General features: G+C 36.9%; 1 long non-coding RNA gene across 1 annotated transcript in view; it reads left to right on the forward strand.

The window, feature by feature from the left end:
- LOC110484355 (uncharacterized) overlaps positions 1 to 14180 on the forward strand; it is a 158307-nt gene that overhangs the window by 123594 nt on the left and 20533 nt on the right. Inside the window, exons 12-13 of the long non-coding RNA XR_014955222.1 lie at positions 4627 to 4771; positions 13761 to 13987. This is a non-coding gene — a long non-coding RNA (uncharacterized LOC110484355). The remainder of the gene's footprint in view (positions 1 to 4626; positions 4772 to 13760; positions 13988 to 14180) is intronic.

Raw genomic sequence — 14180 nt, forward strand, 5'->3', positions numbered from 1 at the left:
TATTTCCTATGATTCAAGTGACAATGAAAATAAGGAAAAAAACCAGCTATTTGTTACTATTTTTTAAAGCAAGTCCAGAACCCTATCCCTGTAGCTAATGAGGAGTACAAGTGAGAGAATCCATGTCTCTCCACACATTTCTACAGATGTTTAGGAGTTTGTTTTTCTTAGGAGATAAATGGGATTTTCTTCTGCACCTAACAGATGCAGCAGCTCCAAATATATATATATATATATATATATATATATATATATATATTTTTTTTTTTTTTTTTTTTTTTTTTAATTGCAATTCTACTTTCACAGCACAGGCACCATTATCTCATGGTGGGCACACCAGCCCTGCTGGATATCCACAGAGACTCCAGCTGGTCCAGCTCCTTTGCTTTCAAGATTTTTGTTCATTGTGAACATACTCCTGGAAATCTGGACACACAGTATTCTTGCAGATAATCCCCGTCTTTTGCACTTTATTGCTAGTTGTCTCTTTTGGGACCTTTCAGCCTTGGCTATCAGCTTTCCATTTGCAATTCATGATACTAGCTGGAAATTTCACAGGACAAAAGCAGATCCTATGGATTGGCTTAATTCCACTATCCTTATTTTAGATTCTTGTGAATTAAGGAAAACCACAGCAGGTTTGAATTTTGTTTTGCTTTTTAATCTAAAGATACTGTTTGTTTTGGCTTAAAGGGAATAGTGAGAAATACCAATATATTTAAAGGGAACACATTTAAGTGCTTTCTGAGGACAGCAAGTGAACCTTAGCAGTGAAATCCTGCTGTATGTGAGGTTCTAAAATTGCAATGTACAAATGCTTTACTGGGATGTAAGAGTGTCCAAATGTGTGTTGTCCAGGATGATATCCAGTCAAAAAATGGTTAATGTGTAATCAAAAAGTTATTCTCAAAATGTAAGGAATCTGTTTATACTCACATGCAAAATTTCTAGTGACATCACACAACGAAACAATGAAATCTAATAAAGCTGTTCACTTCAAGAGAAGTTTTAAAATATGTTCAGAAGGACTTTACCTCACCTCTGCTGCCTGGCTTCAGCCTTGAAATCTTAAATCTGACAGCTGGCCACTTCACTTTTACTTCTTTTTCTGCCACAGAACAGCATCTTGGCTTTGCCTTTCCAGCCTGCATCAGCCATACCAATACTCTGAGAGGCTTCATATAGAGCATCCCCTGTATTCACTGAGAAATTCTAGAAATCCTGATGTAATTTCTCAATAAAATAATGAAAATAGATCCTAGTGAGCTAGGGACAGTGGACATTTGATTTCAGAGCTCCACGCCGCCATGGCTGCAGGCAGTATAATTTCATAGTTCTTGGAGTATGTGTAACTCAGGAGTTACTCAGAAACATAAACTGCAATTCCTGGAGGTAAAGTGAAATATCCATTGCATATTGCATATATAGTTGCATATATCCAGATTTGTCTCCTCTAAAAGACTATACATTACAGACAGATACTCCTGATACCTGACATATGGTTTTATTTTGGGGAATCAACGCTGTGTAAGTATTAAAAAACTTGTTCCATTCTCATATTTATGCAAAGGCTGAGTCTATGAATTGTCTTGGTCTTCACAGAGTAAATTCATTAGTTTGAATTATGTTTTTATTAATGCTAATAGTCAGGGAAAAGATTAAAAAAAAAAACAAACAGCTAAGGCTAAACTCCATAATGCCTTGTTGTACCACTTGGAAAAATTTGCTTGTCTGTACTTTAAGCTCCCTGTGGCAAAGTGTCTTTCCAGTGGTTTCAGACTGTGTACAAGACAATAGAAACAATGTGGGAATATAACAAACTCTTAGTGATATTAACTGCCAGGGGATGCAGTTCCAGTCCATGGAATTGCCAAGTGTGTCCAGATGCTGCATGGATGCATATCTTGTAAATGCTTATAATGATAAACAGATAATAAAGGTTGACTTAAGTCAATGGTTTTGGCCTTGCTGACTGCAAGTTCTGGAGTGTACATGAAATAAACCATCTCCACAATTAGCACTGGTTGGCTCTCTACCAGCTCCAAGGACATTCAGGATATTGACTCTCTCTCCCTTCTGGGACTGCTTTTCAAAGCACTGACAGGTTGGTGCAAGTTATGACGTGTAGTGCTCAAACTTTATATGATTTGACAGTTTCATCTTTGGTGGGTGGCAGTTCAACACTTTTTTTCAAAATGTAGAGGAGAGAAGGGTTTGTTTGAATGGTTTTGTCAGAAAAGAATTGCAGAAGGATGGTCAGTTCTAACACAAACCCTAGGGACAGCTCTACTAGGTACCTAACAGGAGATATGGACCATCCTCCTAATTTATCATCAGTGTGTTTACTTATTGCATGGTGTCCCACATCTCAGGCACTGCTTACACCAGCCTCTAAGACATCTCCAATCCTGGAGAAAGCTTTTAAAGTCTATGCAATTCCAATTAATTTACAAAAACCAGTTTAGCTTTAAGGAAAGGAATGTAAGGTAACTGCACGGTAGGAATTATCTTGGCTGTGCCAAAGGATTTCCTGTCTGCTTCTTAACTCTGCATCTTAACTCTGCATATCTTCAGTTTCTTCTGTAAGAAAATTTGTCTGTTACTCTGAAACTATAGAGGACAGGGCTTCCTCCAAGGGGTATCACTACTTTCTTAATGTTAAAGAGGACCATGAGTGTTTTGTAAGCATGTGACGCACTTGATAATAAACTATTTTGATGTTCCTAATGAGGTCCAAAGATCCTGTGATGGAAGGTGTTATGACATTTCAAGGTATTAGTTATAGCCACTTGGCAGTATTCCAAATTTTCCTGGTATTTTTGAATTCCAGCAAATGAAGGATTATTTGAAATTAAATTCTAAAATAGTAGTGTCCTTCTATTAAGGCTTGCTATTGATGGGTAGGAATCTTACCATAAAGGGAGCTAAAAGGCAGCTGAATGAAACCTTAGACAAAAAGGAAGGGAATTTTTTGTGCTAAATGACTAAAACCAAGGCACTTTGCCAAGGCATGTGTGCATCATAACCCACTACTTATTTGGGTGAAGAAATACCCCAGCATTTCCACTTCCAGCACACCGACAGCTCAGCCCTGAGCCATCAATTATCCACAGCAATGTGCCCAGGACTGGTGCTGCCACATGCACAGTAAAGCCTGCTGCCCACAGAGGCCAAATTTTCGATCTGGATGCTGCTTTCTCCCAGAATTATGTATTTGGATGTGTGTAGCACAACAAACTGCATGGCAGTGGCTACACAGTTTCATAAATTGGCATTGATGCCTGCTCTTTTTCCAAAGTCAAGTGTAAAGTCTTAGGGCCCTATGGATGAGAAATCCATCTGATCTGGCTGGATCACAGAAAAAGGAGGGCCCCAAATTATAAGCAGGATGTGTTCTAAAAGCCAATGTGCTCATGTAAAAATGTGATGGAATATGGGCACAGAAAGTTCCGTGTGGATTTCACTAGATGCACATGGATTCCTGGTATGCACATAAATTTATACGTTGTACTTAGAGACATGATGCAAAGGGCCAGGAGGCTGTAAATATGTTTCCTTGCTGCATAAACTAGGGTGATAAACAGTGGCATGTTAAAAGGCCTGAAAAGAAAGGCTGGTGTCAAGCATGATATCTAAGAAGTTTCACTTTTCTTTGCCCTGCCTACATGTTTTTATTTCTACAGCGTGAAAGCAGTAACCCTTGTTTGACATATCAACCATGCTCCCTGAACACCCTGGGATGCTATTAATCGCTATACCTATCTGAGTATTTGATATAAAATGCAGTAGTCAGCACCTGTTATTTGTAGAAAAGACAGTGAAACAGTCCTAAAATACAGGACTATAAAAGCATACTAGGAGTATGTTGTAGTTCTCAGAAAAAATAGTTGTTTACAAATTATCTCATTGAGTTGAAATATTCACTTTTATTTCTTTTTACTGTTGTAATCAAAGTGTTCAGGAAAAGATAAAGCTGAAGAATTTTCCATCAGAAAATATCTCTGTATTATTATTATTATTATTATCATTATCTCAATTCTTAGTCAATTTATGCAAAGCAGACTCTATTCATTTTTGCAATATGTTTAATTTCCCATAGACTTGGATTAAAATAATGGTTTTTTAGGTTTTGTGGGGTTTTGCTGTATTTTTTTTTAAATAAAAATGCAGGCTGCATTCATGCTGCTCAATTTCTGCATGTTGTACTTGCAGTTTAACTACCTTAGCTCCCTTTCTCTCACAGCTGCTTGTTTGCAAAGGTTTTCTCACCATTAATCCCAGGTGTGATGGGCTTTGTAAACATGGCTATGCAGAAGCTTTGAGAGGACTCTCTGGGAAGATTTGACTTTTGTGAGGCTGCCTTCAGGCGAGTTCTTTCTCCCTAGGAAGTTCATCATGCTGTCAGGAAAGGCACAGAGAGGAGTGAGGCCAGGTCCTTTGGCAATTCTGGTTTAAAGCTTTAATCTTTGGACTACTCGAATGTGCCCTAATTTGTGCCATACCAAAGCTCCTAAATTATGTCTAAAGCAGCTCTGTCCTCTTAGGTTCTCTTTAGTTTTAATGTATCTCATTAAAATGGTGAAATATGAACCTCTGTTGCGGAATACTCATCTTTCTTACCAACAGGAAATCCTCATCTCTTTTGGACATGAAACAATATGATGGCAGGTTTTGGGTTTTTCCAGCATGAGCAGGGCACAGCTGATTCAAGCAAGGACATCCAGGATCTACACAGATCTCCATCATTGCTGATGCTGCTTAGATTTTACATGTGAGTATGAGGACTAATTTCAGAGGCAGAGCTTCACATTATGTCATGGCAGGTCTGCAGCCAAATGCTGCTGCTAAAAATCAATTTAATGCTATGGAAATATGTGTGTCCAAGTACAAAGGCCTTCAACAAAGGAAAATTGTAAAAAAGCACCTTTGCTCAGATTTTACTTCCATATTTCATATTCTTTAAGCAGAACTTGTAAAGGAAAAATCTTGGGAGCTGAGAAATGTTGGGCAATAGGAACAGTTGTCATAGTAATTGACTTGCATATATTTAGAATTCATTAAGTGGCCTGTTAATTGCTGATGCCAGTATAACAGAGGTGAGAGAGTGAAAAACTGTCAGTCTGTCTGTCTGAAAGGACAGTCAAAGAGAAGGAAAATAAATGCCTCCAAAGGATCACAAAATGTTCAGAAAAAGTAAGTTTCTAGGGGAGGGGAAGGTTTCAATAAAATTATGACTTTAGTTCTGGAAAATAATTCAGTTGGAGTGCAAGTGGTTGTCATAAAAATTGTGTATATTAGGAAAAATCACTGTTGTCTGTTTCAAAATAGGAATAATACCTTTTAAGCATCTCAAATGTCAGGTTTTATTTTATAAATTTGAGTAAGAAATACACTCTATAACCACATGATGTCTGTGGAATGTTACTATGCATGTAAAAAATGCTGTAAACATAAGGGGCTTTGTGTGTGTGTTTCTCTGTGAGAAAGCCACTCCATCCTCTGAGAGAGTTTATCATTGAAAAGACAAGATAGGTTACAATAGAATGACATAAAGTCCAGTTCTGCAAGATGTCACAGAGCTTTCTATCTTGCTGTCACAAGGACTGCAAATTCCCTGAAAGAGTCACTTAAGCACTTTGCAGGAGATAAGTGCTCCTTACATCTTTCCCATTTTTAGAAAAGAGAAATGATCATGTATTTCCATGGACAAATGGCTCAGGCAACATAGCTAATGGTGTTTGAGGTTTGTGTGGGACAGCAGGATAGATGAGTTCCCTTTATAGAAAAGCTAGGAAAAATATAAAATAATGGAAGAGCTCATCTTGCATAAGGGGTGCATGGGAGATTAGAGTGAGCAGTTGATGATATTTGGGTTTTCTACTAAATGCAGCTTCAGGCAGGCTGGAAAATTGCTTTTTCATGTGCATTGCAGAACACACATTTGCACATTTTTGTCTCAGTTACTAGGTAGGTGTTAACAAAACAGCTGAAGCATGTAGAGGATTGGTTTTGGTCTAATTTTAGCTCTCCCTTGCACAAGGCCGGCACGTTCTGTTCCGTTTCAGCCGCGGCTTCGGTGCAGCTCACGCTTCTCTTCTCAAGGCTGCTCCACTGTTGTGCCACTGTTGCCAGGAGGTCCTAAATGGGAAACAAAACAAAACCAATAAATCAACTGTGATAAAAAACAACAACAACAACAACAACAACAACAAAACAAGCAAGAGCACACTGCTCTCTCCATCTTGCAAAACAAAATCCTTCAGGCATGATTTATTAGTAATGCCAGCTATGGACAGTTAATAATGTACATCTGGATCTAATGAACAAATGCACAGCCAAAATATCCTCTTTTTTTTTTTCCCTTTCTTTTTTTTTTTTTTTTTCCCAGGGTTTAAGTGAAGTAATTACTCTGTACTTTAACAAAAGCTTTAATTTCCACATGAAGAGGTGGGCAGCCATTCAATCAGACATGATTGAGATTGTTTCAGTCAGTTAAATTGCCCAATATTTTCATATTACTTTGAAAAAAATAGAGAAGGACATATGTGTGTTATTTGGACCTAAGAAAGTACAAGTCTCTACCTACAAGATGTCTAATATATATAAATTTATGTATAAATATTTATGATTCTATTATACACAGAGAAAGTAATACCTTTGCATTAACATGAAACATCACAACGAATTAGGATCATAAATAATAGAAAGTGCATGTGGAACAAAAAGTCTGGGAAATTCTTTACTCATCTCTGTAGCCTTCTGGGCAGAAAAGCTCGTTTTGAAAACAGATGCTCCTGTCTAGTGCAACAGAATTGAAGTTTTGCAGTGGGTGTTCACTGCTTTCAGCTGGCAGTGAGGGTTTCTAGCAATGCCTCCAACCTTGAAATGCCCAGATTTTGATCCATGAGCAAGTGTAGAAATGGGTGGACACATTCTTGAGGAAAAAAATTCAGTAAGTCTTTCTCTCAAGCACGTGTACAATGTTTCAGTACCTCTAAGTGATGCAAGTCAATAGAACTACAGGCACATTTAAAATGAAACATGTGTGTGATTGCCTGGAGAACTGGAGTCCATGATTTTAATTCTGTTTAACAGTGGTTTAACTCTTAGTGTCATGCAGCTATCAGGCTGCTTTTCTTTTACTGCTTTTTTTTTTTTTCTTTATATTGGAAGCAGGTCTTGATCCTTTTAAAGGAGCTTTTGATTTAGTTTAACATCACTGCTAAGCAGCAGAGCAGAAAAACAAGCACTGTTGTGGAATTTTTCCAATTAATTTGGGATTTGCAGTTAAATACAGGTGTCACAATTTAACATATGAATAATTCATAAACCATCAAAACCACCAATATTTCAGAAGAGGGGTTTCTTAAAAAAAAGTTATGAAAAGAGTCAAAGATATGCCAAACATTTACAGATTGTTAGCAGCAAGTGGCTGAAGAAAAGTTGAAAAAACTGCAAATAAAGCAACTTAGCTGATGGGTTGTTTAAATTCTCAAGTAGCAGCTGATGCCTTCTTTCTAGTCAGGGGGAGTTTACCAACTTAGTTACATCTTTGCTTTCATTTTTGTTTCTTAAAATTCCTTAGAATGGGAGAGCAATGATCTTTGAATGAGAAGGACTGAATCAGTAATTTTTTTTCTTGTTCTGGAATTTAAACTGACATATTTTTCCATGTGAGAAAGTCTGTTAGAGCTTGCAACTGTGAAAATAAGACATACTTGTATTGGTAGTTGGCATGACTCTTCTTGAACATAATTAATTTACTGTAAAGAATAACTCTTTAGTTTAAAAAAAGCTAGTTAAAAGCCCTTTAATCCTCTTAGTTTAACTTCCACACATTGTGAAGTGACTAGATATGGTGGCAATTGAAATTAAGAGAAGTGGCAATATAATGAGATATTTGTATCCATCTGCATAACAAGATGAATGGGTTAAATACTGACTTCACTGTCTTTATTCTATCTAAACCTTCCCCAGAGGTGACACACAAGACCAAGAATGATTCAGTGGTCTGACAAGGGGAGTTCTGCATGCCTCCAGCCAGTCTTCTTTTGTGAGCCAATAACTAAAATGAATTGCATTTGGGCACTCTATTTAGTTTTGCCCATTGTTTATTATCTGATCTTGGCTGGCACCCCAAATTGAGTTTTTGTTGTCACACAGTTTTTATGGTATATTGAAAAAGCCTTCAATCTAGCTTTCTGTGCCACTCAAAATGAAACTAAACCCATGAGTAGTATTTAAGAGGAGCTACTACCACTCAATAAGTGTGGATGGAGAAATCTTCTTTGTTCTCAGATTGACATTCTACAGAATTTCCATAGGTTATATTTTACTTCCTTTCTCATATAGCTCAGTCACTGAGATGTGGATATCTCAGTTAAATATCTCAGGTATATGAAATATCAGATCCACATCTTATTTGGAGCACATGAAGGTGCTGAAATGCTGCAATAGTTAGGATGTGGTGACTGCTTCTGGCCACTGCTCAGGCATCTGGTGATCATGAAATCATCCAATGCACTCATGGAAGTTCACTTATAATGAATCCCCAAAAATTATGTAACATACAATAACAATGCTTTGTATTATTCTTTATTTAATAGCCAGGAAGGAAAAATCAGTGATTTTATAGATAAATAAACTGGGTATTTTTAATTCTTCTTCTTCTTTTTTTTTTTTTTTTTTTTTAAAATAATCTTTTGCATCATTTTCAGTCTTGACTTCTTTAAGAACTAAATTAAGAATGGCAGGTATTTTAGTGGGGGCTCAGCTAATGGTATATCTGGAGATGTAATGAAGCACTGAAGTATTCTTTCCCCTGGGAGGTGAGAGTGGCTGTTACAATACCTCACTTCTCTCATGCTTGACAGTTGAATGCCTATTTTAAATAATGGCAGGAAGTCCAGAGCTTTTCTACATTCTCCTTTCCTTTCAGTCTGCTGGATACACTGGCACCAGAGAGCCTTTGAAACCTTCTCCTGTTTCTTCCACACCTGATGGTGATTGTTGGACTAGAGATTTATAGCTGGCTGAAACTCAAGGCTTCCAAAGAGCTGAAGTTACAGAAGCTTGCAGTGATGCTGGATTCCCCAGAGTGGAGGTGCTGTCATCATCTGATGGCTGCTGAGCAGTAAAATGAGATGGTTATTTCTGCATTCCAGTGCTCAAGACTTTCTACCACCAAAACCACCAAGAGGACTCAAAGAAAAAGCTGCTTAGAGATCTTCCAGGCATGTTTTGTGTGTGTTTGGGCCCTAACCACATCAGTGGCATTGCTGGCATCAATGGAATATTTCCTCTGATAGCTTATCACAGGCATAAGAACCTCCAGGATGGAGATTCAGTCACTTATCTCTGCAGGGAAACCACCAAGAAACCGAGATCAGGGAAGAAAAGCAACTTCCACACCTGCTCCCATCCCATCAGCACTGAGAAGAACTAATAAAGCCAATAGGTTCATGGGGGCATTTCTAAAACATGTTTGTGGCCTGAGTAGTGTTTTCTTCCACAGAATGTGAGAATCACAGAGTAGCTGAGGTTGTCTAGTCTGGTCTTTTGCTCAAGCAGAGCCAGCTAAAGCAGATTGCTGAGGACCTTGTCCACCTGGGTTTTGAAGATCTCCAAAGGATGAAGACCCTACCAGCTCACTGGAAATTCTGTTTGATTGTTTGGTCACCCTCACAGGAGGACAGATTTTTCTTATGTTCAGAAGGAACCTTCCGTGTTTCAGTTTGTGCCCATTGCCTCTTGGCCTGTCACTGGGCACCAGGGAGAAGATTCTGAGTCTTTCTTCTTTGCTCCATTAGGTACTGATAAGGTGCCTTGAGCCTTCTCTCCTCCAGGCTGATCAGTTCCAGCTCTCTCAGACTTCATGGGAAAGATGCTCCAGCCCCTTCATCATCCCTGTCCTTTGAAGGCTGTGGTTGCTTGTAGTATGAAGGTCTTAAATCACACATAAAACTCTAAAGCACCCCCTTTTCTGCCCCCTTGTTGCCTCCTCATCCACTCTTCTTAACCAACAACTAGTATGGGAGAGACAAGGAAAAAAAATGTAAGTTCTTCATAGGAATGACTTTTAATCTAACACTCAGAAACTGAAGGTTTCATTCCTGCTTTCTCCTTCAGAACCATGATACAACATTTAAAGCCACACTGCAAAATTACAAAACAAGTGTTCCTGCCAGTGTAAATAAAAGGGGAGATAAAGTTGGAGATGATTGATGGCTGTGGGAAGGAGAAGCTACTAGAGACACCTGAAAGAAGAGCCATCAAGCTTTATTAAGCAGGACATAAAAATGTCTCATCAGGGATAAAGCTCCCTGATGTAATAACAGTGAAAAGGAAAGGTTTGTTCCAGAGACTGAAATTAGTTCAACATCTGAACAATATTTTCAAACTTTGAAATACTCCCTCAGTAGTGATTCTTCTTCTCATTAGCCTTTTGCTCGTTATTCTTTCTATTACCATTATCATCAGTGTCCCTCTTCAGAGGTAAACCTGTACTGATAGTAATTCTCAGGCAAGTAAGAAAAGGATTTATGTGGAAAAGGGAGGAATTAGGAAAATCCTTTGGCAGCAAATGGCTTTTTTTTCCCCTTAAAAATAGGAAAAAGGAGAACAGTGGAATTACACTGTCAAAGAACCAACCCAAATCTGAGCAAAGATGGAGTGTAATTTATTTTGTGAAATGCTAATAAGTAATACACTAGGGAAAAAAGACATTAGGAATGTCTTTGACAATATTAAATTATGTTATTAGATATTGAATGATCTCCTTGAAATTATGAGGAGCAGTACATATGCACATTATCTTTTGGGTGCCTTACATCCTGGAAAAATAGAATGTTCTAGCATTGCAGTATACATAAAATTTTTTTCTTTTTTTTTTTTTTTTTTTTTTTCATTAAGACACCCAACCCAAACCTTAAAAATTATTTTCACTTTAAAGCTCTTTGCAGTTTAGCAGATTGTACTGAAGGGAATGGTTTTACTGCTATTTTATGAGTCCCTAAAAGAGTTTTATAAGACAGTTTTGAACTAAAGCATCTTCAGTAAAGTATAAAATAATGACTTTTTAGGATCAAAACTTTATAAATAGCTACTTCTACAATGGATGTGAACAGGTTTAATGTATCAATTGTGAACCTAGACAGGTCACTCAGTAAAAGAGGGAGCCTTTTACTTTTTCATGCTTAAAAATTGTAAATGTTGCTTTTTCATAGCTTTTGACTCTTGATTTCTCTCTTCACTCCTCTTTAAGGGGATAGCAACTGCTTTATTAATTGCTCTTAGAAGAACAGTGTACGGCTGTCATAATAACTCACTCAATGATCTATTGAAACAATAATTTGTGACTAATATATCCAATTGTTTGCTCAGCTATAGCCATGACAGTTCCAACCTCTTGTGTTGCTTAAAATTTATGACTTTAATAGTGCTACAGATTAAATTTAAATATTCATTTTTATACCAATTCTATCTATTCTAGCAAAAAATCTCATTAGATCATAGCAGTAGAGAATTAAAAAGCAGATATATTTGTAAGAAAAAACTACATAATCCCTTAAAAATTTTTAAAATTTTAAAAAGAAATGTAAAAAATATTTTAAAAATTAACCAAGCAACAAGTTACTTCTTTTATCTTCTTTTTGTGACCTTCATAAAGAATGTAATAAGTTGCTGAATGTCTATGTAAGATTCTGAAGAATGAGTCAAAAAAAAAATCACAGAAAAAATATATTTGCCATTATTACTATTTGCACATTTTACAAGGATATCTTTGAAACTCTAAAACTTTTTCTCCCTAACATTCTACAGAAACTTCTTGATAATGGATATTTGATTTGATACATATTTATACATGCATTTATAGGTGTTTGTTCATGCACATATTTGTGTGTTTATGTATATTTATATATTGCCTTCTGGATTTACACTGGAATGTATTTGTTTTAAGAGATTAAATACTTCTACAGTAGTCATGAAAGCCTTATCATGGACTCACTCTCCATCTGTTCAGTGCAGCTGACTTCCAAGAGAAAGCAGAGGGCAGCATGGAAAAGGTTTATTGCAAAGAAATATTGCATTTCATTAATCATATGAGCAGTATTCCCTTGTTTAGAGCTTTAGTGTAGCACACATTATAAAGGATTAGTTGAGTTTAGAAGCTATTACTGAGCTACAAGATAAAATAGCTGTTTTTCTCATTTTGTTCTCTGTAGATAATTGCACTTTTTCATCTTATTTACTCAAAGAAGCACACTTTCCTCTGGCATCCTGGCATGCTAGAAACTTCCTTCAAGCATGTGGATTCTTATTTCTCCATTTCATCTCTCTGCTGCATGAAAAAAGAGTAATTTTTCATTCCAAGGAGAGCTTTTCCATGGAGAAGAAAGTTTTCTGTCTGCTCATCTGAGCAGATAGAAAACTCATGATGCAAGAGATTTGTATGATAAACAGTATTTGGAACGAAAAATGTAATGAGTACAGATATTATCAGAGTTGTTCTTTAGCCCCAAGTGAAGATTAATGACATGTGTTTTGTATTTCATGACACATTTTTCGAGAACTCCTAATTAATGGAAAATACTTCCATTCTCAGAAATACACAGTTCTTGCTATTGAGTAAGGTTTTGTGTAAAACTAACAAGATTTGTATAATTATTTCTTGGCTGTCACTTTATAGCTATTTAGCTGACCTCAGCTGGTCACTTCATGCATTCAGTGCTTATTGTTTCGAAGCTTTTCCTATCTTCAGGCAGCCTTCCATATTTAGGGAAGGCTTAAAAACAAGGTGAAAAGCAAGAAAAATAGGCAAACAGCAATGTTTTGCTGTCAATACCTAATAACCCTACTTTTGTAGAGGGGCAGTAGCCACTGGGTGTTGAGCTCAAAACAGCCTGTAATACTCTGTTTGCTAAGCAAGCCCAAGGTCATCAAATGGTCCTCTCAGTCATGCATTCCTTTAGGAGCAGTTTGCTTTTGTTCACTGTTGGGTTGTTTTCCCCTTACAACCACAGTCATGTTTTTTTAGATCATATCTATTTTCTGAATAAGCACAGCATTACCAAATGTTGGGTTCTGAGAACGTGTAGATTACAATAACAAATAAGAGGGTTTTTAAAATATAACAACAGAGAGTGATGAAGGGATGGGATGAGTTGGAACAAATCCGTGCCACTGACAGCACAAATAAGGATGTGGCTGCTCAATTAAGGCAGGGAACTATAAAAGCATGAGAGAACCAAGCTGTTACATAAGTCCTCTCCTAATCAATGGATCATTTCGCTTTTGAGTAAAATCTATGAAAGAAATGTGAAAAAAAAGTCCAAAAACTACCAACTAGAAATATACTTTATGCCAAAGCAACAGCATAAGATTCCAATTTTTATTTTATGTTTGAAGAACATGATTTTCCTTCATTAATTTCAACAGAGGTCTTAAAATCTCTACTTGCATTTTTAATAAGATATCTTCTATTGCTTTAGCATGACAAATCCATCTAGGATTAATCAGAGTGGTGCAGTTCATTAAATTAGGGTGTAGCTATTTCCCTGGTTATGCAGTAGAACATCGTGAAGGTCCATGAGTTTCCCCATGCCTTTGAGTTTTTGTACATTCAGCCTGGTGTTTTAGTACATTCAACAAACTTCACTAAAAAAAGCTCATCTAACTCACTTCCTGAAGTCCCTCTTACCTGCAATTGGTGTTGAAGAAGTTCAGCAAAGTTACTCTAAAACATTCTTGTCTATTTCTAGGTTTTTCAAACTAATTTGGCAAAACATAACCAGAAGATATCAAGGCCAAGGTGACTCACATTAAACAGACCTTATTTCACGGTGCTTGTATAATTTTGGAAAGTTCTTCCACCACAAGAAACTTCACAGAAGAGAAGTGTTCTGTCAGGAGTTATGTCTGCTTAAGATTGCTGCAACTCTGACTTTTGATAACAGGGACTCAACATCAGTCTTTACCTGGATACCAGGTAACTGGAATTGTCCCCAAATCCAAACACAGCAAATTAAAATGGTGTGTGCATGTACAAGTGAATACACAAAAATGTTCACTTGTAACACAAAAAAATAGTTCACCCCCAACAGTTTAAAAATTAACAGTTTTCTCCCTGGTTTACTTTCCATTCAAAATGTGCTCCCATGTTAAAATCTCTCTGTTAAATG

The sequence above is a fragment of the Lonchura striata genome, chromosome 4 (genome assembly GCF_050655825.1).
Source record: "Lonchura striata isolate lonStrDom1 chromosome 4, ASM5065582v1, whole genome shotgun sequence".
Classification (NCBI taxonomy): domain Eukaryota; kingdom Metazoa; phylum Chordata; class Aves; order Passeriformes; family Estrildidae; genus Lonchura; species Lonchura striata.